Below are 25,895 nucleotides of genomic sequence, written 5' to 3'. Positions count from 1 at the left end.
TAAATAAGGATGGAGGGGACAGAAGAGAAAGAAACATAAAAGAGAATTTCAAATGTTCATTAAAGAAAGCAGGTGAGACTTTTCAAAGGCTGGCAAAAGCCTGATCCCACTCTGAGGGGGGCAACAGCTTTGCACAAAGCCTTGATCATGGCACATCACCTATTCCTGGGTAAAAAACACAGCTTCCATTGATCCCCTGTCAGCTATAACCTGTTCAAGTTCAAAGTGGGCCTTTCAGCATAACCCTTTTCATCCAGAGGTGTACAGACACTAACAGAGAGGCTAAGTACAGCACCCAGGGCAGGGACTCAAGGGCACAAGGTGAGTCAGTACGAAAACTGGGAACAGAAGCTTGGGCCCTGACTCCTAGCCTGGTCTCCAGCAAACCAGGCTACCCACCTAGTGTACTGGAAGGCAAACTCATTGTGGCACTTCCTCTGATTTCCCATTCAACCCTTCCTCCTGCCTTTTGGTTGGCCCCCAAAGCAAACTGCTACCACCTAAGTCAGCCAGTCTGCATACAAACAGCATTGTTTCCATAGAGGTTTACAAGAGAGACCTATCCAGAGCCCTCCAATAGGGCAGGCCCTTGGAATTATCCATCAGAAATTGCTCATAAAAATTTACAAGCTGCCCCAGTCACAGACAGAAAATCCACAGCCCTGAGGCACATGCATGCATTTTATTTTTAATCAATGACAGTGGCCCATTTTATAGCTCCCCTCAAACACAAAGATTTTCCGTCTTTGTCATCATTACAGAAATCATCCAGTATGACAACACCGCATCATTGGTCCCACGTGCAGGGAACTGGTTCTTTCTCTCAGGAGAGCAGAGTTCAAACTTTGCCTCGAGGCCCCAGGGAAGGTGAGCTAGGAAACCATCGCTTAGTACATAGCAGCTCTGCATGCCACAGAATCATGCCACCTCAGCTCAAGGCAGACTGAAAACTCAAAAGCCAGGGGAACAGCAGAGCCAGATTGTGGCACATGGACCACATACAATAGGCCCAGGACTATCATGGTAGGGGAGGTGCAGGAATAGGATGAAGAGATCTAGCAGCATGGTGGGGAAAAAAAAGCTAACATCATCATGTGCAATAAAGCAGTGGTTCTCAACCTTTTATGTATTGGGACCCATTTGTAAACACTGAAGGCCAGTCCCGACCCAGTGCCCTTCACTCCCAACCCACTGCCCCCCAACCCCAGGCTCCAGTGTGCGGGGCAGGGGGGGCCCCCAAGCAGCCCCATGCAGGAACTCTGCCAGCCTGCAAGGGAAAACCACGGTTTCCCATGTTTTTCTTCTTTAAAGGAGAATCCATTTTAAAAGTTTGTTTGCAACCCTTTCGTATATTCTTGTAACCCATTTTTGGGTTGCGACCCACAGGTTAAGAAATGCTGCTATAGAGCAAGTTGGAACCAAGAAGCATTCTGAAGAGCTTTCTTCTCTGGGGGATAGGGCAGAAAGTCATCATAGGCTGGGAGTGGTAGCTGGTGTGGTACGTGCCCTCTCCTGCTCATCTCCCTGCACAGCCCAAATTACAGTGCCATTTGCTAGGATTGTAACAAGTACAGTGAGCCCTAGATTAACAATCAGCAGATTACATATGGCCTTCACAAAGGGAGGTCAGCATAATTTGTACTATTTTCACAGTGAGATGAATGGCTGCCTCATGGTTACCCAGCAAGCATAGGTGAGACTATAACTCAGATCTCCAAGTCTTAGTCAAGGCTGTACCTCACAGGTAATACTGCCACAGTCATAGAATAATAGGAAAGAAGGGCAGAACAGAACTTCTGGAGATTTAGTCCAGCTCCCCACACAAGGCAGGATCATTCCTGTTTAAACCATCTCATCCAAGTTTGATCTAACCTGCTCTTAAAAACTTCCAAGAAACAGAGATTCCACAGCAGCTCACAGTAATCTGCTCCATGACTTATCCACTCTCACAGGTAAAAATTTCTTCCTAATATCCAGCCTAAATCTCCCTTCTTGCAATGTAAGGCCCTTACTCTTTGTCCTGTCCCCTGCAGTCACAAAGAATGGTCTATACATCACCTATACTGCCCCCCTTAAATTATTTCAAGACTTATCAAATCCCCGCTCAGTCTTCTCTTCTCCAGTCTAGATTCATAGATGTTAGGGTCGGAAGGGACCTCAATAGATCATCGAGTCCAACCCCCTGCATGGCAGGAAAGAGTGCTGGGTTTAGATGACCCCAGCTAGATGCCTATCTAACCTCCTCTTGAAGACCCCCAGGGTAGGGGAGAGCACCACCTCCCTTGGAAGCCCGTTCCAGACCTTGGCCACTCGAACTGTGAAGAAGTTCTTCCTAATGTCCAGTCTAAATCTGCTCTCTGCTAGCTTATGGCCATTATTTCTTGTAACCCCCAGGGGCACCTTGGTGAGTAAAGCCTCACCAATTCCCTTCTGTGCCCCTGTGATGAACTTATAGGCAGCCACAAGGTCGCCTCTCAACCTTCTCTTGCAGAGGCTGAAGAGGTCCAGGTGCTCTAGTCTCTCCTCATAGGGCTTGGCCCGCAAGCCCTTAACCATACGAGTGGCCCTTCTCTGGACCCTCTCCAGGTTATCCACATCCCTCTTGAAGTGCGGTGCCCAGAATTGCACGCAGTATTCCAACTGCGGTCTGACCAGCGCCCGATAGAGGGGAAGTATCACCTCCTTGGTTCTGTTCGTCATGCATCTGCTGATACACGATAAAGTGCCATTAGCTTTCCTGATGGCTTTGTCACACTGATGACTCATGTTCATCTTGGAGTCCACTAGGACTCCAAGGTCCCTTTCTGCTTCTGTGCCACCAAGCAGGTCATTTCCTAGGCAGTAGGTATGCTGGACATTTTTCCTCCCTAGGTGCAGCACTTTGCATTTCTCCTTGTTGAATTGCATTCTGTTGTTTTCCGCCCATATGTCCAACCTGTCCAGGTCTGCCTGTAGTTGTTCCCTGCCCTCCAGTGTGTCCACTTCTCCCCACAGTTTTGTGTCATCCGCAAATTTGGACAGACTACACTTCACTCCCTCGTCCAAGTTGCTGATGAAGACATTGAAGAGTATCGGTCCAAGGACCGAGCCCTGCGGGACCCCACTACCCACACCCTTCCAGGTCGAGACTGACCCATCCACTACGACTCTCTGGGTACGACCCTCTAGCCAATTTGCCACCCACCGGAATGTGTAGTCATCCAAGTCACAGCCTCTTAACTTGTTCACCAGTATGGTTTGGGATACCATATCGAAGGCCTTCCTGAAGTCTAAGTAAACGACGTCAACCCCTGCTCCTGCGTCCAGGTGTTTTGTACCCTGGTCATAAAAAAAGACTAGATTAGTCAGGCATGATCTACCTGCTATGAACCTGTGCTGGTTTCCCCTCAGCATAATTTTTCCTGCCGGGCTCTCGCAAATGTGAGCCTTGATAATTTTTTCAAAGACTGCCAAGGATGGAGGTGAGACTGACTGGCCTGTAGTTGCCTGGGTCCTCCTTCCTCCCCTTCTTGAAAATGGGGACCACATTGGCCCTTTTTATCTAATCCTAGTTCTTCTAAACTCTCCTTGCAAATCATGTTTCTCAGACCTCTAATAATTTTTACTGCTCTCTGCTACACTCTTCCTAGTTCATCTACGTCCTTCTTATCCAAAACTGGACACATTACTACAGGCGAGAGCTCACAAGTGGTGAATAGAGTGGAAGAATCACTTCACTTTACTTGCAGGCAATACTCCTATTAATGTAACCCAGCCTAATATTAGATTTTCTGTTTTTTTAAACCCGCAACAACACGCTGTGGACTCATATTCAGCTTGTAGTCCACTATAACCCCAAAGTCCTTTTCTGAAGTACTGCAGCCTAGCCAGTAATTCCACACCATGTGTTTGTGCATACAATTGTTCCAACCTAAGTGCAGGTGTTTGCATTTGTCCTTGCTGATTTTCATTCAATTAATTTTGAACCATTTTTCTAGGCTGTCAGGATCCTTCTGAATCTTTATCCTATCCTGCAAAGCATCTGCAGAGTTCCACTCAGCTTGGTGCTGACAAAAATTGTGGCTGCTAGAAATACTCATCAAGTCCCTTTGCTGTATCAGTGTGTGTGCGCACAGAGCAACAGATTCATTGCACTTAAACAGAATAGACAACTGCTCACCCATCCAACAGCGACACACAAACCCCATCAACTGCCAGCCACCTAAAGAAACCTCTGAGAAGTCAGACACTTGAATACCTTAGGCATCCCTCAGATTTAATAAAAAGGATTTCTGGTTAATATCTTTTCCCAATCCAGTGAGGAATAAAACACAGAATCATAGAAAATTGGGGTCAGAAGCGACCTCATGAGGTCATCTAGTCCAACCCCCTGCTCAAAGCAGGACTAGTCCCAAATAAAACATCCCAGCCAAGGCTTTCCAGGTCTTAAAAAACCTCCAAGCATGGAGATTCCACAACCTCTCTGGATAACCTGTTCCAGTGTTTACTACCCTCCTAGTGAGAAGTTTTTTTTCCTAATATCCAACCTAAACTTCCCTTGCTGCAACTTGAGACTATTGCTCCTTGTTCTGTCATCTGCCACCACTGAGAACAGTCTAGCTCACTCTTCTTTCTAACCCCGCTTCAGATAATTGAAGGCTGCTATGAAATCCTCTCTCAGTCTTCTCTTCTCTAGACTAAATAAACCCATTTCCCTCAGTCATTTCACATAAGTCATGTTCCCCAGCCCCCAAACCATTTTTGTTGCCCTCCACTGAACTCTCTCCAATTTGTCCATATCCTTTCTGTAGTGGGGGGCCCAAAACTGAACACAGGACTCCAGATGTGGTCTCACCAGTGCTGAATAGAGGGGAATAACCACTTCCCTCGACCTGCTGGCAACACTCCTACTGATGAAGCCCTATTTGCCGTTTGCCTTCTTTACAACAATGGCACACTGTTAGCTCATATTCAGCTTATTGTCCACTGTAACCCCCAGGTCCTTTTCTGCAGAGCTGCTGCCCAGCCAGCCAGCCCCCAGCCTGTTCTGGTACATAGGATTGTTCCACCCTAAGTGCAGGACTTTGCACTTGTCCTTGTTGAACTGCATGAGATTTCTTTTGGCCCAATTCTCCAGTTTTTCTAAGTCACTCTGAAATCTAAACCAACCATGCATAACTCAATTCTAAAATCAGGGAACACATATCCCAAGCGCTAGAAGGTCAAAACAGGCTTCATTTCACAAAATTTAAGGCCGTGTTTTTGCTCTTTTGCAAATATTTGGTTTTCCCCCAATTTCACTTCATACAAAGTTTTGCACCGAGTTGTGTGAATTCCTGACAGTTTCTAAATGCGTGGATTCAAGAACAGCTTCATCAGCATGCAAAGGTTCAGGCAGTTGTCGGAAGTCTTTCCATTGACTCAGCCACTTTCCAAGTGCCTAAATAAATATAAAAGCCACCATATAAAAACACAAGCACTAGCTGAGTAGTTCTGCATGTTAATAGGAGCATTCTTCATTTCCAATCCTTCCAGCAGATCTTTCTGGGGTAAAGTCCCTATCTGGTAGCACCTAAAGGTCCCAGTCAAAATTAGGCCCCTTTATACTTCAGAGAAACCACTTGTGTCCAAAAACACAAACATCTACATTACTCTGCTTTCTAACCAGAAATAAAAGCTTGCTAATTCAAAGGAGAGACTCACCCTGTCTCCAAAGACAGTTCTTGACTCTTACTTCTGTTCAGGTACTGTTCAAAACCTGTAAGAGAAAGATTGAATGACTTTTTCAATGTCTTCCCCCCACAAAATGATCACAACTACAAGGCATGACAGTATGCAAGCATCACTCATTTCATCCCAGGATGGCCAGACTCCTAATATTGTATTTAGTTCCATAAGAATTTGCTCTTAAAAATGTATATAACAGATTACCTGACACACAACCCTACCCTGGAACAGGCTTAGGAGAGAACAGCACCTTCTAATTCAGCAGGCTCTGCATAAATTGTAAACCAGATCTGCTAATCTGAATGATAAAAAGTATTTACAGCCAGCAGCCCTGCAGAACCAACACAGCTCAGAGGGAGTGAAATGGATACCCTTGAGGCTTGCACAGTCACCTGTTAACCAAGTTCTAATTTCGTGGCCATCTGTGCCACGCCATTGTCTAAATCCCCGCAACTTCACCTGTACTATGCTGCTGAAGACAATAGAGTTGTCCGGGTATCACTGAGGGCAACATTTGGTCTTCAGAATGTTTGTTTCAAGTGATGAGGCATGAACCGAGCTTGATTCTCAGATTTTGGAGGAATCCGGTAGGGTTGGCTTGTTACTTGTAAACTGAGCAGGTTAGTTATAAAATGCGCCAAGACAAAGAACTAGCAGATACAACATTTGATTTTATGCAGGGTCACCTCTTGAAACAGAATTACCATTTTCTGGAGGAAAGAAAAGCCTACAAGACCTGAGGAAGAGCTGCATCCATTTCACTGATTGCACTTCTTCCGCATGTTGTTTTTGCATGTATAGTAAAATAAGCAAAATACCAGATTCCTCCTGAGAGGGCCACAGAACAGCAGGGAGAACTCCCAATTCTGCCCCAGAAAAATATCTTACCCCAAGAGTTAATTTTCAGACAGACCTCCAAAATACACACAGGCAAAATCTGTGGGCTGGTCCATTTACAACTGATGATGCAAATCAGGTAGGATGACCTGCCCATGCAAAGTGCCAGTGACACACCCAGAGCCCATAAACAAGAGTGCAGGCAAAAATGGGGGTCCCTTTAAGAATCTAAACCTCCCTAGCTCCAGTGTTTAACTTGATTTGACAAAGCCATTCATCCACATTCCAAGTGAGAATTAAAACAGTTTAACAGTCAGGGTGCAGAGTAACTGAGAGCAGAGTTTGTTCCAAAATAGTGGTCTTATTCAGGAAGCAGCAAAGTAGAACGCCACATGCTGTCTTTCTTCCATTGCAATACAGGCCGAGTAGGCAGTAACCCAGTGACAAGATGTGCAGTTACTGCAGGGTCCCACAGCATCTACATGCCAACATCCATGTGCAATAATTAGGCTGCTGTGCTATGAGCATGTTTCTATTCCAGTAGGCTATGCAAGGCCTGGATCTTGTCCTCCTCTCTACAAACTATATGCTGAGTAACGGGGATTAGCCCCACTCTCTCATCCATACATCACAATTACATGCCATCACCACCAGCAAATGGAGTGCAACCATTTCTGCAACACAAACATAGGTGACCTTCATGGTGCCAGATCTTCACAGTCCTTTGCATGTGTTATGAGTCCCCCAGCCAGAAGGCCAAGATTACCATCATAATCAAATACCAAAGCCAAATAAAGAGCTGGGCTGAGGTACTCCTACTGTCGCAGGGCTGCAGACCAGCAGGTCCCGTTTGTCTAACCCACACGAAGTAGGGCCTGTTTCCTTCCATACACTGGGAAAGAGCATGGGGTTTGCATGCAAGGAGCTCTAGAAATAAAAGGAACTGTAAAAGATCTCAGCCACTTTTATGCAACATTTCAGAGAAAGCCACTCACCTTTAGGCAAGGACAAAGCAGGGAAAGCATCAGCCCCATAAGAATTTACTGCAGAAACTTCTGAGCATGAAGGGAACACAAACAAGAACTCTAAACCTGGGGTTTGATTATCATCTTTCTTCAGTTCTTTGCTGTTGAAACTCCAGTGACATCATGATCCCAGAGGAACTGCATTACTGTGGATCTAAAGTCTGGGGATTGAGGGGTAGCCAAAGTAGACAAGGCTTGAGAGTTATTACTGCCGTGCCATCTAGTTGTGCTAGTCTAGAGCACAGGTGGGCAACAAGGTGTTAAATGTACTTAAGTCCTACCTATATTACAGGCATCACCAATGCAGCTGCAACTTGAGAGTTAAATGTCCAAAAAGGCCTGGTACAGATTCAGACACCCACTACCACAGCACCTACATACCTTCAGAAACCCAAGCACATGAATGATTCCAGACTGTTTGCTCACTATGAGTAACACCTCACCAGGATTGCCATGCAGTTACTCCCTCTGAGCCCACCTATCATTTTGTAAGTGCCAATAATGATTTGTAATAGCCAATGATAATCTGTAAGTTACTACTAATAAAGTTGTGGGACTAACAACATTGACTTTATCCAGCAGGCAAGCCAAGCTGCCTCTGTGAGCACAACCTGCCAGCTGTGATCGTGTCTAACAGAGCAGGCCAAGAGCTCCAGCTCATTTCTGCTTAGCATCTGCATAGAATTTGAACTCAGGGCTCCCATGGAATGATCAAGGTGCTAGTCCCCTGGGCCAGCAGGCACTCCCTCTCCCCTCACTATGATGTTTCTGAATAAAAAGAACCTGACTGCTTCTCTGCTGCTGCGCATAGAGGATATCCACTGATATAAATGAGGTACCAAGTAAGTGGGCTGGCCTAGCAGCACTTGTGCCAGAATGCAACAAGAGCTTCACTACCTCTCTGCTCCCCTACTCCAGTACCAGGCTGGCAGTTGCAGATCCCACTCTTCCTCATACCAGCCCACTCAACCTCTGGAAACCCTCCATGCAGCCTAGAAAGATGGCTCTGCTCTCTCTCAGGACAAGTGCCTGGACTGAGGAAGACAAACATGCTAGAGTATTCCCTCCACCTCCAAGCAAAAACACCCCAGCATAGCAGCTCATTCCCTCCTGCAAACCCCAGGGACCAGAGCACATGCTGAGCCCAGTCCTAAGGCGACAACTTTCTTTGCTGCCTTCAACTGCCAGCAGCTAAGCTGGCCTAACAAGCGTGTTTTAGCGCACTGCCTTCCCTCGCTCTGCTCCCTTGTGCACATAACAATACACAAGCACACAGGATACTAGCACTCACAAGCTGCAAAATCAGTGGCTCACGAGTGGACAAGCAAAGCACACGGAGGGGTTTTTCATTCATCCTTCAAGGAGCAGGACAGAGCCTCGCCCTCAAGGAACAGAGCCCTCCTGCATGGGAGGCAGCCTCCCAAAACAGCCTCACCAAGGCACTGAGATTGTTCACTTAGCAGACCCAAAACAAAGGGCGTCACTGCACTTAGCTACCACAAGCAGGGACGCACACTGGGCAGACAACGGCTTGGATGTGGCCAGGTTTAAGGGCAGCACTGACTCTCTGGGACTGCACACACATTAAGGCAGGGTGGGCAAAATGGCGGATCTGGCCAATGGCCAGAGTCCATTTCCCAGCAGCCCCTGCCTGCATTGCTGAGGTCAGTTTCCATGGAGACTGCAGCAGCAGTGGCGCCATGACAGCGTAGGGCCAGGGTTTCCATGGAGACTGGGCCCAGCAGTGCAGGTAGGGCACGTGTAAGTGCTCAGGGGCTGGAGCTGGGATCTTGCAGTGGTGAGAGCATGATCTGAAGGCAGGGCAGAGCCACGATCTGCTGCCTGCACACCACTACCTAGGGTATGCAGGCAGCAGATCAAAGCTCTGTCCCCTTTCTGGACCACGCTGTCACTGCCACAAGATCCCAGGCCCAGAGCAGCTCCCCACCCAGCTGCATGCCCTGCCAGCGCTGCTGGGGCTAGTCTCCATGGAAACCCTAGCCCTGGCACCACCCTCACTGGAGTCTCCATGGAAACTAGCAGCAGCAACGCAGGCAAGGGTGGCTGGGAAATGGAGTTCACCTCAGGCCTAATCTAGCTGGCGGGCTGAACTTTGCCTGCCCCTGCATTAAGGCATGCCAGGCAGGGCATATGGCTTGTTTCCCCATGTGAGACAGGGTGCTCACAGCCCTGCCGAGGTTGCAATGTGGGTAACTCCATTCTTACAACCAAAGCTCCTCCATGCTTTCAATTAGACACAGAAATTGCTTTCCCTTCCTGTCTGTGCTGCTGGGGCTGGCTCCATTTCAGCAATCCCTGTGCACGAAGAGTTGGGGAAGCACTCTGGGATCCTCTGGAAGGAGTCGCTGTATCAATTAAAGTCATATTGAATTACCTGGCCTGGGAATTTAGCCATCTGGGGAGCAAGACTGACCCCCCACCCAACCCCTGCAGGCTCCCTGCCTGCTATCACTGCTGCCGAGCAACTTCCCGGAAGACCCTGCTAGCAAGCAGAGGCAGTGTTGCTGGAGAGACTGGCTTAGCAGCAGCAGCCTCCTTCCCATTCAGCTCTTTCTCTGCACCATGCTGGGGCCTCAGCTGGAGACAAGGGCCTATAGAGCACTTCCCTCAGCAGAGGGCTACTTACCTCAGCACTCACATACAGCCACAGCACCTTACTAAACAACTAGCCTGCTGCAGGCAGCCAGTGAGGTTGAGAAAAAGTCCCTTCCTGACTGAGCAAAGCCAGCACATCATAGAGGAGATGATGCTTATTGGCTGGGCCAAGGCTAGGCAGGAGGGCAATGCTGGGGCCAGCTCACCTGAGCGCAAGCCATGTCTCGAGAGAGGTCCACAGCACTGCTGCCACACCACTGAGGCTGCAGACATGTCAGCTCCGGTATGCTGGGATGGAGCAGCCCCCGTCTGTGCTCACATGGGACAGCGCCAGAGCAAGGGAAGGTGCCACAGGCAGTGCTGGCACTCCAGTAGGCAGCTCTCAAGGCCAGTGGGGAGCCAGTAACCCAGTAGGTGCTTGGGTGAGCTGTTGCTAGAGACAGCATCGTCCAGATGAAAGGTGGAACTGCAGTCCAGACCTCCCCGTGGGCTCTCAGGAGGCTGCGGCAGCTGCCACCAGAGTACTGTTGTTAGCTACAGTCCCAACCAGTGACACGCTGCCAAACTAAAACTCTCCCAGCAGGTTCAACTGGACACACTGTTCCTCACCACTCCTGCTACACGACCCTGCTGAAAAACATTGCACTCCACCACCAAGTCAATTGTTTTTAATGACCCAAGATGGCAACTGTGAGCATTATAAGGAAACTCACTGAGCGCTAAGTGAAATCAGGTATCAATTTCAAATGAGCGTTATAGCAAAACAGCACCAAGTGAAATGGCATTAAGTGGGGGTTACCTGTACAGATGCATTATAAACACTGCCAGATTTATCTCCAGCTCCAGATGTGTTACAACAGGGTTGAACTTGGGCCAAAGTATCTGAAAGGGCTTTTTGATCCTTTGGGACTAATGGCCCAACATAAGCTGGAAATAGGAGAGAAGCAAAAGATTCTCTCTCCCAGACAAACTTGCACCTGACAGCCAGAGCAGGACTGAGCCCTACGGCATGTTTACAATTGCTCTGTCCAGTCTACTTTTTTAAAAGGCCCAGAAATGAGTCTTCCCAACTTCCCACAATAGGCGATGCCACAGCCCAATGCACCTTCCAATCTGGGATCTCCCCAGCCACAACATTCAGACCAAAACTTGCTTAACTCCATCCCCTTACTGCCAGTTGTGCACCCACTTATACTAGTATGCTGCAAGTACAACCCTCCCACTCCATGACCTCCAGTCCCCATCCCGTAGTCACTGGCAGGGTGCCACCTGCTGGGAAACTAAAAGACCCAACTGCTGATCATGTGCCATGCTATCCAATATCAACAGAAGCTTCTGCCAGCAGAAATAGTGCCAGATCAATAGTGCATCTAATTAGAACATTTAATTGCTTCCATTGTTCATTCGGGTGCTGCTTCCCCAACCAGATCATTAGAATAATCGGCAAGAGGCTTTCAGTATTCTAGCCCTTTCCTGCTTGCACCCATCTGGATAATGGCACCACAATCCTCTCCGATATGTAAAAGAAAAGCAAGACTAATACAGACAGCCTGTCCTCCCCCTCCCCAGCCCTGGCTTCTCTCCACTGCCCCATCATTTCTGCTTTAGATACATCCCTACCAATGGCAGCCCTGACAGGTGCACACCTGGCTGCCTCTGTCTAAGCCAATAATGCTTTTGGCTGGCACTAACGGCAACAAACAAGATTAGGCAATTACAAAGGGCAATGTCATTAAAAATGTACAATCAGGTTGCTGGCCTTTCTTCCTGTAATGAAACGCTTTATGAAATGGCTCGTTCACCAGATCAAGGAGCGCTTTCCCTTCCAGACCCTGAGCGCAAAAAAGAATCAAATCTAAAAATATCCTCTGATAGGTGCCATGGCAGCGACAGACACACATGGCAAAATGGGGTGGGAAGGGGGAGGGGGTCAAGCGTGTGGCAAATGCCTAACAAACCTTCAGATCCTGTTTGATTGCTCCTTATCTGTACAAAATTCTAAAGGAAAGGGGGGAGCCCACAGCATTCCCTTTGTGCAGCAAGAAATGATGACTCCACCCTGTGCATTTTTCTTCTGATGCTCACTAAAAGTACACACCTCTCAGATGCTTCTGCTAACCAGTATCAGGGCAAAAGGAGAGGAGATATAGGGGGGAAAAAAACAGACTTAGGTACTCTTCCTCAGAGACCCAATCTGGGACCCACTTTTGCTTAGCTTTTGGTCCCAGCTTTGACCTGGCCTCTGATCCCACATGCAGCTGCTTTCAGTCTCCTGTGTGTCTAGTGCACTGATTCTCAACCAGGGTGCTGCAGCACCCTGGGGTGCCTTGAGATCCTTTCAAGGGTGCTGTAGGGAACTATGCACTGTTAGCATTGTTAGGCGTGCAAAAACGATTCACAAGATAAACCCAGGGGTGTCAGCTAGGAATCCATAGTGTTATAAACATTCTGCCCAGCTGCGGGCTTTCTGAGTCCTCAGCAATAGAAGAATTGTTCCAGTATTTTTCTGTAGGCAAAGAAACAGTGCAAACTAAAAGCTGACATTTTCTGAGGGGAGCCTTGAACATAACAAGGGGTGCCTGGGGTCTAAAAAGGTTGAGAACCGTGGATCTAAGGGAACACACTGTAAAATAAGAGCTGTAAGAGATGACAATGACCTACTAAATCATGAGAGAGCCCTTGTACATTCCAGGGCAGGAGCCTGGCCCACAAAAAGAAATATTGGCAATGCATAGGGGGTGCACGCGGGTGCACGTCCACCCCGAACATGGCAGTGCACCCCCTGCAAAAGGGCGGTCACTGGTCGCCACCCCCCCCAATGCTGTGGCCACCTGCAGGAGCTCTCCTTGCTCCCCCCCCCAGCCTCCAGGGGCATGCAGCATTTATGAAAGGAAGGATCAGACATTAAACTGATACCACACATCATCTCAGCCAAAGGCCAAGTGCCCTAGTAAAACCACCGACCTGCCAGGATTTGATAAACTGAAGTTTTGTAGTAATAGGTCTTGCACTTTTAACATAGCAGGGTCAACCTGATCCTTTATCCAGTGCTCTATACTGCCATGCAAGGAATCTGGAGTCTACTTCCAACCCAGGACCCTCAAGCAGATGTAGGGACCAAGCCAGCTGCAGACCCAGTCATCAGCATGGACACTTCCCAGAGTAAATCCAGTGGCCAGAAGGACAGGAGGCTCCAAGGTTATGGTTATACAGAGCGAGTGGTAAGACTGAAAACATCAGCAGAATAATACAGCAAAATAAGAGTGAACTCCTCTCTGGTCACTACTACACTACTGCACATGGTCTGCTCCTGTTACAAGGCTCAGGCCGATCTGCTCTGGCACTAACCTTGAAAATACAAGCACATTTCCCATGCACAAGTTAATCTGACTTACCTAGGGTAAACATTAGTCCCAATTTGCCCAGGACAGTCCTGGATTTCACCAGCAGTTCTTGGCCAGTTGGTGAATATTAAAATGAGTGTGTCCCAGGTGCAGGGCAGTCCCGCAAAGAAGCAGAGGCATGCAATGCACCAGGAAGGTGGGTAGGCAAGCACCACTGCTGCCTGCCTGGCTAGTGAACCATGCCACTCAGCCTCCACCTCTGCCTACAGCAGCACTGCTGACATTGGAGGGGGGTGGGCAGGGGGAAGGGAGAGGCATTGTCCCAAATGTCCCAGATTTCCTTATGGTCACTCTATATTTATCCCCATTTTATAAAGTGGAAAACTGAGGCATAGAACACTTCCGACTCAGCCTCAGCACCCCAGCATTACTGGCTCTCAGGCATGTACTCACCTCACAGGTCACCACACTCCTTGATTAGCATAAGGCCCATACAACTTGGCTCTGGGCCCAGTGGGACAACAGCCTGGCCCAAACGTTCCTCTTCCATGGCATTTTTGTGGTCTCAGAGTGTTTAGTTCCCATTGGACGATTGAAGGTTGGGTGCATCTAGCTCTCAGGCAAGGTATCCACTGCCAACCCTCTGGAGAAGAGCCTCTGGCAGCACACTCCATGCCCAAACAGATGTTCCACTGATGAGACCAACCCTGTGGTGACCCAGGCTGAGCCAGCTCTTCAGGTACCCTTTTACCTTTCTACTCCTGCATTCAGGTCTCAGGCAACACAATAGCTTCTAAACTCAGGCTTAAAGCAGCAGTGACTGGTGCTGTGGACCCTTACTGTAGAACACTAGGGCTTCACTACAGAGGTGGAATCACCTACTCTCCCTCCTATTCCCACTGGGGCAACTTTCACCAATCCCTCCCTAAGCACCAGCATGTTCAGAGGATGACATGCCCTGCCACTGCTTCCTAGCACTGTAGACATGCAGGATTCCCCCTCACCCCAACAAAAAATCTGATGCTTCTTTTTTCCATCGTGACTACAATGAAAACCCGCTGACTCAGAAAGACATCTGACTGCTTTAATGAGAACAATGGGCTGCTCAGCCAAAGCTGTCACACTGTCAATGCGAGCGCATTTTTAGACGCTGTGTTAGAACAGCGTATTTATAATTGCATGTATGTGTGTACTCGCGCGGGCACCTCTGATACAGCGGGGCTTCACATCTCTGTGCTTTCGCTGCTGCTCTCAGAACAATGCAGCTGACTTTGGAGCAGGCGTGGAGCTCAACATGACAGGCACTGTGTCAGAATCTAATATGCAGTGGTAGATACCACCCTTGCTAAGTTCTTGCCTTAAAACTGAAACCCACATTTAAAATTACTCTATTTCCATCCAAACTCTTCATGTCATGCTTTACTACCATCCAAGACCCTCAGACAAGGAGACTGTCTTCACAACACCTCTGGGAGATGGGGAAACATCACAGGATTTTACAAATGCAAAAACCAATTCATACAACAATTAAGTGACTTGCCTTGGATCTCACAGGAAGGCTGTAGCAGAACTGGAAATTGAACAATCTCCCCTCCTCTGAGAACTCTAACACACAGGCCATCCTCACTATCTTCCCAATAATTAGTTTTCAGGGGAAGATTTTCAAAGGTGCAACCAACAGTCAGGAACTTAACAGTCCTGTGCACCTTGAAAAATCTCCCTCTGATAGGCCAAAACCTTTTGGCAGCAGTACAGCAAGATAAAGAGTGTTTGGGAAGACAAGAGTAGCATTTTAATTTCCAGGGGACTAGATAATCCTTATTGTTGCTAATGTCTCAACCCCAGGATATAAAGGCTACTACCACAAAAGAAACAGATTTTTCTCTTAACTGGCCACTCAGGCCATCAGAGGGGACACTTCCAGCCCTGTGAAAGTTTTCATGATCTCAAGTTTTCCCATTCTACCTCAGGACAAGACCATTTAAATACCACCCCCCACCAAAAAAAAAATAAAAAAAAAAAATTAGGCAAACACAGTGAAATGACACTCATCCCCAAGATGGCCCCTATTGTTGTGGTCAGGCAGCAGCATCAGGATGGGGAAGTCCAATATACAAGGCACTTGTCTCAATCAGGTGGAAGAGGGATTGGAACCTTTATCCTCCACCAGCCAGGTGACTACTCTGGCCACCAGGCTACTGGGTCACTCTCTCTTGCCCATCTGAACCAAAAATGCCTTCCTGGCTCTGAGAAACCTTTCCTAGAAGTGTCCTCACACCCCAGATCATTCACCCAAAATGTGTTGGTGTGGCCAAATCAGCATTTTTCCAACCAGTAATAAAAAGTTTGACCAAAAAGTTTCTGGCTGGCTCCAACTATAGTGTCATCATCATCCAAACGACATGCCAAGAGACAGCATCACTTGGACCTCCACCAGGGCCAAGCATGCCATCCATTCACCCCGACAAGCCTAACAGCATACACAGCCTGCAGAGGAGCCACGCCAGACTAGCTTTCCGAGATGTATGTGCTCCCAGCACACTCCTAATGATCAGAAGCAGAGCTTCGCTATTTATAGGAATGTCTGATTTAATGCCTCCATTACCACCTGAAGTTGCTGTTAAAGCAATAAACACAACACATTGATTGTAAATAGAAGAGACATAAATACTTTGCAACCATTGACGACTCCAGTGGCAAGGGGACACAGGGGAAGCGCGTGCTAGGCACAAAGATAAGTGGCCTAGTTGAGGGGGAGATAAGGGAGGAGGTGTTTGTAATGCTGCATGCAGCCTTGCCCATGGGGACTAGAATCAGAGCCAGGCCACGCACAAGATCCTTTGATACCCGGCATGTGGCAGTCCCGTGTGTACGGGTGCGAGTGCACGTGAGTGTGTGTATGGAAGGGGGAGAGGGAGGGGTGGCTCTGGGCATAGGAATGTCAGTTGTAGATCTGGTGTATGCCCTGACAATCAATAGCTGGCACCAACAGCTCAGTGCAATCCCTGTTCCTCCTGCCAGGGCTGAAGGCAACATTCAGTGGAGTCTGCAAAGCATGGGTCCAATTCAAAAGTATGGGCTCCAATACCAAGGAGTTGCCTACATAAACAAACAATGGGCTCCAGTCCAGCAACCCAAGAGATCGAAGCTGCAAAAATGCCTTCCGAGTAGAGAGAAACTCCCCCATGCTGGCTGTCTTGCAGCCTCTCCCCAGATCGCATTGCTAACCCTTAACTTGCTTGAAGGAGACAAAGGAACAGCAAACAAAGCTGCGAAAGCAACTCCCTGCTGGCACGGTTGCAATATGGGCTGCCTACAGCCCAGGCTAGAATAGCGAATGTGGTCTGACGGGTACAGCGGTCTCCAGTGGGCTTCAGCAAGGTAAAGCACAAAGAAACAGGTCCGTGTGTTCAATCCAGCCTAGAAGCATCATCACCAGTGGGGGGAGGGGATGAGGCTTGTGGATGTGAAAGCAGGCTGGGAAACACCCTCTCTCAGAGCTTCCTTACAGAAGGTAAAGGACTACCTGGAAGAGGAATCATTCTGGATGGCCCAGTGGGACATAACTGGGAGCAATAATATGGTTACTTTATCTGTATAGCTCGGAAGAAGAAAAATATCAAACAAGCCCAATGGGAGAGAGTGAAGAAAAAAGAAAAGGACCGTTTATACCACAGGCCAGGGAAAACTTCACGACAGCAAAATCAATTGGAACTTGAAAGGACGTCCCCAGGGAAGCAAGGAAAGCCGTGCCTCTGAGGACATTTCAGACTAGGACCTTGCCATCTCTCCCTTCCAAGATTTAGTGGATCTGTCAAACTGCACATTCGGTCTTTTCTTTGTTCAGAGAAGAGCCCAGGATGTGATATGCAAGGGAGATCATTAGCAACGCAAGAGGCAAGTAATGCCATAGCGGAGCCCCAAAGGGAAATAATCCGTTTTGCAATCACACTTAAGTTCAAGGAAGGGGGCGCGTGGGGTCCCATACCTTTGCACAGCCTTCCGTGAAATTGGCCAATTAAGCGAATGCTCAGCTTTATTATACCACCAAACCCTACCTCCTGCCATATGATGAGATTCCAAAAATAATCACAGAAATATGCGGGGACCCATTCCAAGTCGTTCCTGGCTCCCTGCACGCTCTCCGCTAATGTAAATTATCCTCCCAAAATCAACGGACCTGTGATTAACTGTTATTAAGGGCACAACAGCAGCTTCGAATTAAGGGGAAATCTTGTGGCTGGATTTTCCTCCTGGAATTCCTTATTCTGCTTTGCATCCCAAACTCATTAGGTGACCAGGATTGCTTGTTGCACAGGGGCCTGGGATCATAGGGATTTTCACCCCTATTTCCCATTGCCTGTTTAACTCCTCAGCTGCCGGGGCGAAGCAATGGAGTCCTGACACGCTTTTGAGCACCGCTGTGGACACCCACGTCTTAACATGCACCAGATCCCCAGCAGTCGGTGGAAAACAACTAGGGTGGGCGCAGTAGGAGCCGCGACACATCATCCCAACCTGCCATCATAACAAAGCCTTGATCCGCTTAGATCACTGAGGCCCAATTCTGCCCCTGCTCGAGTCAGGAACACCTACCGGAGCATGCAGGTGTGTCCACTGCCAACACAACGGAAGAGGGAGAGCCTGGTTTGCTAGGCACTGATCCACACCCACCTGCTGGCACGCACACGCCCAGCCCAAAGCTTTAGGTAAATAAAAAGCTGTTTACAGGGAGAGGTCACAGGAAACCAGTTCGAGAGGGGCTGGAAGGATCCCAGGGGGGCACTGAGACAGGCACTGGGGGCAGCTCCATTTGGGCGTGGCGGCCAAGCCCTGCTCCTATCTGGGAGCCTGTCGGTGCCTCCCCAGCTCTCTGACAGGGAACAGTTCCCGGGCTACCTGCCCTGAGGGATCACCTGCCCGGCACGCCCAGAGCGGAGCCGCGCCGCGCCGCGCCCCCGGGAGCTCCCTGCGCCCCTCTGGCCTGGCTCTGCCCAAAGCAGGTAGATCCCATCTGGCCCTTCCCGGAAACTTTCCTGCGGCTCTGGCCTCTGCTGCTCCCCTGGCCGGCTCCTCCCGGCTGCAGCGAGCTGGGGCCGCCCGCGCCTCCCACAAAGCCTGTCCCTCGCTCCGCTTCGCGCCGCGGGAGCCGAGCAGCGGCGGGGCGAGACGAGGCGAGGCGAGGCGGGGTGGGGCGCCCACCCCAGAGCACCCGGGCGCGAGCCCCCCCCACTCCCGGGCTTGATAACCGAGCTCCCCGGGCCGGCGCTCACCTGCGGGCGATGGGGCCGGGCAGGCAGGCGCAGAGCCGCGGCCACGTCCCCGCCCGGCAGCCGGCGAGGAGGGACCGAGGACGGGACGGGACGGGACGGGACGGGACGCGCCAGGCAGCTGCAGCCGCGGAGCCAGGGGCGGAATGAGCGGCGGGAGCAGCCTCCGCAGAGCGGCGCCGCGATCGCCGCCTAGTGCCGCCGCCCCTGCCCGCCGGCGCCTCCCCCGGCCCGGCCGCCCCTCCCCCCCTCCCTCCCCCGGCGCGGGCGGCAGGGGGCGTCTGCCGCGTCCTCCGCAGCCCGGCGCCGCCACGGCCGCGCATCGGGCACCGGCACCCGCGGAGCCGCGCCCGCCCTGGCGGCGACTCGACCCGCGTGTCGGGCCGGGAGACCGGAGGGGAGAGCAGCCTCCGGCCTGGCAGGCAGCAGGGCCGAGCTGCTCCCCCACGGCTGCGGGGTGACTGGGGAATAGGTTTGCAGGAGCGGGGAGCCGGGCGCCAGAGCCAGCAGCAGCGACACGGGCTGCTGCAGGGCATCTTTGCCCCCACGCGACACCGATGTCCCCGCTTCTTGCCAGAGTTCCCCGAGCGCCTCTGCACGTCCACCCTCCTGCCCAGGAGGGAGCCAGGCCCCACCAAGCCCAGTTGACCCAAGGGTTTAACTTGGCTCCGTTTCACGGGGGCCTGGGAAGAGCCTGGAGAGGAGGCAGCTTGCCAAGGGCTCGCATCCGCCAGTGCGGGAGCGGTCTTGCACTTGCCATGAGAGTCAGGTAACCAAATACCCAGCCTGCATGGCAGCGTCCCGCAGGACAGGCCAGAGGTTCCGGTGCACTGGCAGAAAGCAGCTGTCTAATGAATGCTCTTTTAGGGTACGGGGCTGTCATTTTGCTCTGTGGTTGTGCAGCACAAAGCAGCCCTCCCTAGTCATGGACCAGGTCCCTAAGGTGCTACCACGGTGCAAAAAACCTGCAGCAGCAAAGATAATGCAAGTGGGGAAACTGCTGTATTCAGACAGGGAAGAAAGGGCTAAGCTCTTTGAATACAGAGCACAGAACAAATGCAGCTAGTTTCGCCCAGCAGAATCCCGAGAGAAACACAAGATCTCCCATGCCATGAGGTTTTGCCTTTTCCCTTGTTTCTGTCAATAATCATTGAGAGCTTGGGGTTAGTCTTGCTTTTGTACCAAGGGCTGATTTTAAGGGCCTATTGTTCCCTTAATGCAGTCAGTTCTAGCTGGATGCAGGACTAGGCAGAGCCTGTTAAATTACTGGATTTCCTTATATGGTTCAGCTGTGTTGTTCTATTATCTGGCATTGTATCTGTCATTGGTTACTATAATGATCTTTAGAAGATTTAAAAATAAAGGAACTGGTAAAGTGAGTTCCAGGAAGGGTCAGCCTAATAAGCTGCCCTCCCAGTATACCTTCAGGGTAAGGAAAAAAGTGATCAGTTGCAACATTTTATTGCTGGTGAACTCAGAGAAGAAAGATCTCAGGATCAATCATGGAAGGAAGAGGAAGAAGAAAACATTTTGCCAGACTGTATTTGCGTTTCAAATATCTGGCCATTTATATGTAAATCAGGGGTTGGTCTTAGGCTCTTGACAAGTTGCTACCATGGCACTGAATGCCATCAAATCAGAAGAGTCACCTCATCCTAAGAGGCTGCACCCCCTGCCAGTAGCACCTGGGTGCATTACTGGAGCGTGCATCATCACGACCACGCTAAGCCCTGGTTGGGTCATACAATTTCCAGTGCTACAAACTGGGCCTAAGATTTCCACACAGCGCTGCTCAGCTTCCCCCAGGGGCTTCACATGTGCAAACCTCAGGAAATCTGCCATTTAGCCAAAGGTAGAAAACGGCATCTGTCTTCACCACTGTGGAGTCCCCAGCACATGTTCAACCAAACTGCATTTACTTACTGATGTACAAATGCTTCCCTGTCTTAGTCACATTGAAGCTTTTTCTTTACAAACAAGGCCGTTCTAGGAGCAAAACAAAAGCTGTGCAGTCTAGTGGATAGATCCAGGGAGCAGAAGTGGAAAGGATTGAGGGTTCTAATCTCCTGCCGAGCTGTACAAACTTAGGCAAGCCCTGCCTCTTTAATAGCAGAAAGTCAGACCCGGCACTGGAGCCAAGCTGGACAGAGGACCTTCATTTACAAATAAAAGACATTTCAGCTTGCTACTTGGATTCCCTCTGCAGTCACAGTTGGATAGATTCTTTGCTTCCAGTCCGGAGTGGTTGTGTAGTGTAGCTGCACACTGTTAAATAGTTCCTGTGTTTCACCCCAGGGAAGGCTGCAATTCAATGATGAGTGAAGTCATTTGTATGCCACACTCCGCTGACCTTGTAAAGAATGTCTTCATGCTGTAAACACACAATATCATAGCTGCATTCACACAAGTTCTCAAAAGGAACATTACCCCTACAATAGCATTCCTCTCTTTTAGGTTGTCTAATAGAAAAAGTATGTTTTTTGTACTGAACTGATTAGGATGTTTCACACACCAAAGAGCAGCTTAGAAATTGTACATGGTAGAGGTGGTTTGGGGTTTTCAGATCAAGCAGAAGTTTACACCTTATAGACTAACTAAATCAGAGACGCATGCACTTTCATAAGCAGTGGATGGCTTCATCAGATGCTATGAAGGGATGAAGCAAGCTGCTGCTAGAAAAGCAGATGCCTCTCTGATTTAGTTAGCCAATAAGGTGCAAATCTACCCTGGCTTCTTTCTGCCTTACTTCAAACTAACAGGGCTAGCTACCTCTCTCTCTCTTCAGATCAATCGTTGGATGACCCATCTCAATGATAAATGCAGATTTCTTGCTTATGGCTTCCTAGAACAGACCTGAATGTGGATCTCTACTAAAGAGATAGGGAGTAGGGTGTAGAACTGAGCAAATTGCAGTTTCTCCATTATTCCTTTTGATCCCTTTTTTCTTTCACTGGGGACAGAGCAAGTTGTATTTTCTGTAGTTAAACAAGGAGTAGAGAAAAAAAGCTCTTAACTTATGGAAAGGTCCAACCACTCACACACTTAGCTCTAGTAGTCTGAAATCTGGGGAAAACTTTAAAAATAACTCCAGCTGGCACATGATTTATTGATTATACCTCATCATATGATGAAACCTCAGCTAGTTATTCAATAAAAATCAAGAGAGCTTTCAAGCATCCTTACCAAGGAATGAGGAAAGCAGTGGAGACAGCCAGCTATGAAGCTAGTCAGAATAGGGAGGTCATACGAAATGTCACAGAAATGGTGGGGAAATGATCCAATTCTACAAAAAATGTTTTAAAAACTATAAAAAAAAATTTTAAATTAAAACCTGAAACCCAAATCCACTGGAATTTGGTGGGTTTCACTTATTCATCAAAAATATATACAATTTTGAAAAGACATAAAACTTCACTTGTCATCAAAATAGATCTGTGACCAAAACCAGGGACCAGCATGTAGCCATGAATCTCCTCTGTTCCTAGCCACTCTTGCTTGGCCCCCTAGTGGTAGTTATCATCACCCAAGCCACAGAGGAGAGTAATTGAACTAACAGCCAGTGCAGTTGGATTGGGAGACCTTTGCTGGGATGGCACATGAAGGTCTCACAACAGCAGCTGACAGGCCAGACATTCACACTGCTGGTAGCAGCACAAAAAGAAACCCCAACTAATCCCCCCCCCCCCCCCCCAGGAGTTGGGTTTTCCTAACTGACCAGTAGAACAGCACCAGAGAGAAATGCAAATGCCTCCTCCACCCCCACCCTGTATGCTGCCTGGAACAAGGCAGATCTGGTCACTGAGCTCTTGCCCCTTGCCTTTGGTGGGCACCATGGTGGGCACCAGGGTCTATAAGTTCCAAGAGGTTCTGCCTATACTCTTTGACTAGCTGCCCCCTTCCTCTGCTGCATCTTTAAAGCACCAGAGCCCCAACCACATGTAAGCAGAGCAGAGGTGGATAGAGCCAGGAAAGCAGCAGTCCCTGAAGCACCTACTCCAATTTATGTGTCAGACTGGTAATCTGTCTGCTTCATTGTCTTGCCCTGCCTTGTACACAGGAAAGGAGTCTGTGGACCTGTCCTGGGTCATCCATACCCGCACGGGCTCCTGACATATGAACAGGCAAATCTGCACTTGAGTATTTAAAACCAAACTCTATAGCGCCACTGTTTCTCTCCCTCAGACCAATGCAATGTCTTTGACACCAGTGGAATTAGCCCTGATTTATGCCAGCATAGGAGGGGAATCGAGTTGTGGGTTCCATTAATGTCCTTGTTTTCTTGAGGCTCATGTTACTGTAATTATTTTTCCTTTTCTCATTAAGCTTGTGCAGTCCCTGGGCATGGATCAGAGCCGCGGTTTAGCAGAGATCAAAGATAACTGCTTCCCCTCATAGTGCACTGACTTTCATTCATTTCTTCCTGTCTTATTATCATCACTAATTTTCCCACTAAAAACAATAACCCCTAGCACTTACTAGCTTCCTATCACTATGCAAACCTTCACTAATTAGTCCTTATAATACTCCCATTAGGCAGACACAGCCTTACTGATTAGTTATTATTATAAGAAGTTATTTAACCAAATCTGACAAAACCCAAAGATGGAGTAAATTTGACCCGTGGTTTCATTCTGCTGACTTCTAGTGTGAGCATGCACATCAGGCATGCAGTTCTCAGGTGGCATAAATCAGAGCTGTCATGATTTCATTCAAGTCAGCAGGTCAGTGGGGTGTAGTTGCTATTGATCCCCAAGTGTAAGTACAAGACTGCTCTAGACCTTTGCCAAATGTCATGCCTGAGTGACCCAGCTGTAAACAGGTACCTACTCATTTGGGCTGGGGAGTCCAAGGCAGCTGGATATAATGCTATCCTCATCACTGCCTTGTGTACCATTGGTTATAGGCCACTGGCATGCCTCAGTCATGTTAGTCTGATGAACACTTAAACAATGTGCCACCTCCCCAGTGTTTCTGCTGCAAATTAGTGCTCCTCCACTGCAGTCTGCTGATTTACACTCACTGAGAATCCTGTTCCACATATCTCAAATGACCTGTACAGGTGAAGATGAGAAGAATTCACAATCCACTTGGCTGAATCCCAGCTGCCCCTACTTATCTCAGGGGAAGTTGGAGGTGTTCAGTCCGCAGCTAGACTTGAGCCTTTGGCAAGTGGCTTCCCTTCTAGCTAGAAGTTTGTAACACTACCACACATTAGCACAGTTATCGAGCACCACGATTATCCCCAGAACACACTGGGGAAGGGAGAAGTTGCATTGCTTCTATTATACAGCTGGTAGAGCACGGAGCAGTAGGAGAGCTCTCAGCCCCTTCCAATAGGAGACAATGCAGAGGTGAGGTGCTTATAGCAAATACAGCTTCAGCTTCACCCAGCTGGGGGGTGCTCCAAAAACATACTGTACTAATGCTGGCTGTGGGGCAATGGCTCACAGAAATTAGCAAAATATTTCAGAGCACCCAAAAGCCTTTACTCATGAACATCAGCTAGCCAGCAAACCATGCTTCCTCAGACAGCTGCTCTCTCCATCTCCTTGCTACATCTCAGCCCATGTAGGGGATAGATAAAGCTTGGCCTTTGACATTTCGCTCTGTAGGTTTATAGCAGGCAGTTATTTTGGGAACCCTGGCCTTAGCTGCTGGGAGAGTTGATGCTTTGCGATAACAGCCTTTCATGCCTCTTGCTTGTTTATGCAGGGCATGAAAAGCCCCTTTGTGCAGCTCAGTAAGCCTGCTGCCAGCTGAGAGCAGCAAGGCACTCACTGCACGGCTCTGATTCCCCATCACCCTTGGCATGGGGTGAACTCCACTGTACGTAGCAGAGTGCTGGGCTCTGTAACCAGAGGGTCAGGACCTGGGAGACATCTAGACCTAGGGAAGAAGATGACAAATTTCTCTTTTACCTAATTTCTTTTCATTTGCTCTCTGCATTTGACTCCCTCTGGGCAATGCCACAGACCCATCAGGTGTTGGTAGAGTTGATGTCACCTCCCTGCTCTCATTGTCTGGGATACAAATAGGGAGGGAAACATTTATGTCTGGGTACAAGCCTGCTCCAAGGGGAATTTTAAACCACTCAAAACTGCATTTCTGTTGCTCATGGACTTTTCAAAGCCTTACTGTTACAAAAGCTAAATTTGGTGCCTAAGATCAATGAGAGAGAGTCTCCCTATGGGCATTCTGAGTCTGAGCCAAGCCTGCTAGAGTCAGTGGGAGCCTAATTTTTGTGGACTGTGGATCAAGCCTTTAACTTCACCCTAGTATCTTGTGTACTTTTAGTCACTCTGGGGATGGAGGAAGGAGGCAGTTGCTTTCCTCATTCCAGCATCAACTCTCATTTGTGCTCCCCAATGCATCATGTCCTTAATTCAAGAATCCAAATGCTCCCAGACCCTCCCCATGTACAACTCTGATGGGATCTCACTTGTGTCACTTATCTCTATCACACATGAAAAATTGGGGACACTGAAGCTCTATTTGCAGTTTTTTTAATTAACCTTTAGCGGGAATGATCTGTATCACTGTACTTACAGTTACAGGCCTATTTTCTAGGGGGTGCTCTCAGGGTCAAGTGGGTCCCAGCATGGGGTATGGTGGGGGGAAGAAGGTGTCAGCATGCTCAGGCAAAGGAATGTCAAGGCCAGCAGGAAGAGAAAAGTGAATTGATAACACTCAGCAGCACATTCCTCTTCCAAATCCTTCCTCAGTGCTGCAGACTCAGAGCCCCTGTGCAAGGAAGTGGAATATTATCAACTCATTTTATAGAAGGAGAACCTGAGAGACAAGGCAGAGAACTGAGTTGCTTCCAGTAACCCATCAAATTAGCAGTGAGATTGTAACTGAGCAAGAAAGCCACGCAGACCAACGCTCTCAGACAGAGTCCAGGTAAAACAGGATCTGTCTTGGGGATGTTGTTACCAGTAACAACATACCTGTTGTTGCAGTGGCAGGGCGTTGGCAGTGCCCATTCATAGATTCATAGATGCTTGGGTCAGAAGGGACCTCAATAGATCATCATGTCCGACCCCCTGCATAGGCAGGAAAGAGCGCTGGGTTCAGATGACCCCAGCTAGATGCTTATC

The 25,895-nt window shown here is 48.9% G+C and overlaps 1 protein-coding gene across 10 annotated transcripts in view; it reads right to left on the bottom strand.

Annotated features, from left to right (window-relative positions):
- EPB41L1 (erythrocyte membrane protein band 4.1 like 1) overlaps positions 1–18,988 on the bottom strand; it is a 155,681-nt gene extending 136,693 nt beyond the window's left edge. For 3 of the 10 annotated variants that reach the window (XM_059733233.1, XM_059733231.1, XM_059733232.1), the window contains exons 1-2: positions 18,802–18,971; positions 5,683–5,737 (exon numbers count right to left, since the gene is read on the bottom strand). The gene's annotated coding sequence lies outside the window, so the exon portion shown is untranslated. Of the gene's footprint in view, positions 1–5,682; positions 5,738–18,801 lie in introns of all 10 variants that reach the window. The other 7 variants (XM_059733227.1, XM_059733226.1, XM_059733229.1 and 4 more) reach the window with 5 other exon arrangements.
- Between the last annotated feature and the right edge of the window lie 6,907 nt (positions 18,989–25,895).

The sequence above is a fragment of the Alligator mississippiensis genome, chromosome 9 (genome assembly GCF_030867095.1).
Source record: "Alligator mississippiensis isolate rAllMis1 chromosome 9, rAllMis1, whole genome shotgun sequence".
Taxonomy (NCBI): Eukaryota; Metazoa; Chordata; order Crocodylia; family Alligatoridae; genus Alligator; species Alligator mississippiensis.
Note: the sequence above shows the minus strand (reverse complement) of the source record. Positions and strands in the feature narration are given on the sequence as shown.